Genomic DNA, 2,281 nt, shown 5'->3' with positions numbered 1-2,281 from the left:
AGTGTCCCTATTCATGTTTAGAGTGCGGGAAAATTTAATTGTAAAGGAACCCTTCTTAGCCATCAGAGAATACACACAGGTGAGCGCCCTTTTTAATGTTACGAGTACGGGAAATGGTTTCCATACAAAGTTTTATTTCTTAGAAACCAGAAAGTTCATACGGGCGAGCATCCTATTTCATGTTCAGAGTGTGGGAAATGTTTCACTCCTTATGTACGTTTCAAACTGCAAAGAATTCACACTTATATTAGAGGCTCCGTTTTTTTATGTTCAGAGTGCGGGAAAGTTTAAAAAGAAAGGAAAAATAATGAAACATCAGAGTACACCCCCTGCTGGTACTACGGGAAATGGACGATGGATTGTAACGGGTGGAACTGTTTAGTCCATAAAAAAATGTGAAACCCCCACAGTCCACTCGGGGTTGGTTTACACCCGCATTGCCCTCTGACCCGCTGTGGGGTTGGCAGGCAGCTGGGAGCCCTTATGTTATTCCTGTAAAGCCCACGCCAGTACGCCGCAACCGTATGCATCGGGGCTGTTGCGGCACAACCCCATTCAGTTGAATACCATTGCCCAATGTGACAGGGGGGTGTGAGGTTTGCAGCAGCTGCAAATTGCAGTGCCATGTGTACCGCCCCATCCGGCTGCCATGTAAGCTTAAGGGGGTGGTAAAATCATGACTTAACTGTCTACCTTTTACCGATCCCTCCCCACATGAGGCAACAGGCAGGAAATAATCACAATACAGTTGGGCATTAATGACAATACATGGGACAACAAGTGGGCAATCATCAGAGTACATAGGGCAACAGATAGACATTCATGAAAATACATGAGCTTGATTTATTGAAGTCGCTGGATTTTTATCGGTCCAACCAATGTATGATTATTAATACATTTGACACATTTGTTAATTTTATTATAAAAGATGTAAGCTTTATTTTATTCATATCATTACTGTGTGGTAATCGCTTATTCTGATCTTGTCCAATAAAAACTCTTCGTACAATATTCTGTGCCGAGTCTTCTTTTTTACCAATGATTAGATGATCGGTGATTGGAATGTGATCAGTTCATAGAGAGTCATCCATTGGGGTTTTATTAGTGAGATGGAGAGTGGAGAAGGCACCACATTGACAGCCATTGGAGGCCCTTTCTAAAGCCCTAAACTTTTTGGCAACCTGTCTATGACATAAGTCTTCCAAACTCTATCTCACTGAGCTAAGGCCAGAAGAGTTCCAGGAGTTCTTCTCTCTCCGCAGTTCCCAAGCCAAAAGGAGACATCCACCATATCTTCAATCTTAAGGTCCTAAATGTCCTCAGCTGGGCCCAGGAGCTCCGCATGTAATCCACCAGGTCATAAACCTGGTGGATTCCATTCCACGTACTTGTACTGCGGCAAGGCGGCCGTTCTAGACAGAATCACGTACCTCTACGTCATCTGCATTTCTAGGTCTGGGGCCAGAACAATTTGAGAAGTTCTACTTTATCACAGTTCCCAAACCAAAAGTGGACATCCACCATATCTTAAATCTTAAGGCCCTAAATGCCCTCAGCTGGGCTCAGGAGTTAAGCATGCAGTCCACCAGGTCATAGCCTCTTTATCAGGGAGAATTTTTGCTTTGACCAACCCACATACATGTACTGTGGTAGGGTGGCCGTTCTGCGCAGAATCACGTACCTGTACGTCATCTGCTTTTCCGGGTCTGGGGCGCCCAGGTCTTACTGGACACAGCAGTAGCCAATCAGCGGGTCCGGCGGACACAGTGTCCATCGGCACCCGGCAATTGTTCCTGAGAGAGGCAGAAAAGTTGTCTGCCGATGTAAACAAGGGAGATCACTGTTCTGTTAGTAGGGAAGATGGAGATCCTGTGTTTCTGCTAATGGAGAAAGGAGATACTGGCACACATAGATTATATATAGTCCAGCCAGCAATAAATATCTAAAAATACCAATGATCAGGGTAAAGGGTAGTCCACAAAACGTCACTGGTCTTTGGTTATGGGGGTACAATAAAGGAATGCACAGGACCACCTGCGGCTGCTGGAGAAGGAGCTTTTCCCTGTAGAAGGAGCCAAATACTCTGAGCTCGTAGCCGTGCTTCTCTTCTTGTCTGATACCTCCTATCCTTCCGGTGACGGCACTTCCGCTGTGCCTTCCACACTGGTTAGCGTGGCTTCTTGGGGCACCTCCAGGCTCCCGAGCCAGCCATCTCTCTGCCCAGCACCCGGAACAGAGGACAGCGATCATGCAGGATGGTTCTAGGAGGATCCACAGACTC

This window comes from Pelophylax lessonae (assembly GCF_965119305.1).
Source record: "Pelophylax lessonae genome assembly, contig: HAP1_SCAFFOLD_402, whole genome shotgun sequence".
In the NCBI taxonomy this organism is placed as follows: domain Eukaryota; kingdom Metazoa; phylum Chordata; class Amphibia; order Anura; family Ranidae; genus Pelophylax; species Pelophylax lessonae.
The sequence above is the reverse complement of the archived record's forward strand: the minus strand, read 5'-3'. Positions refer to the sequence as shown.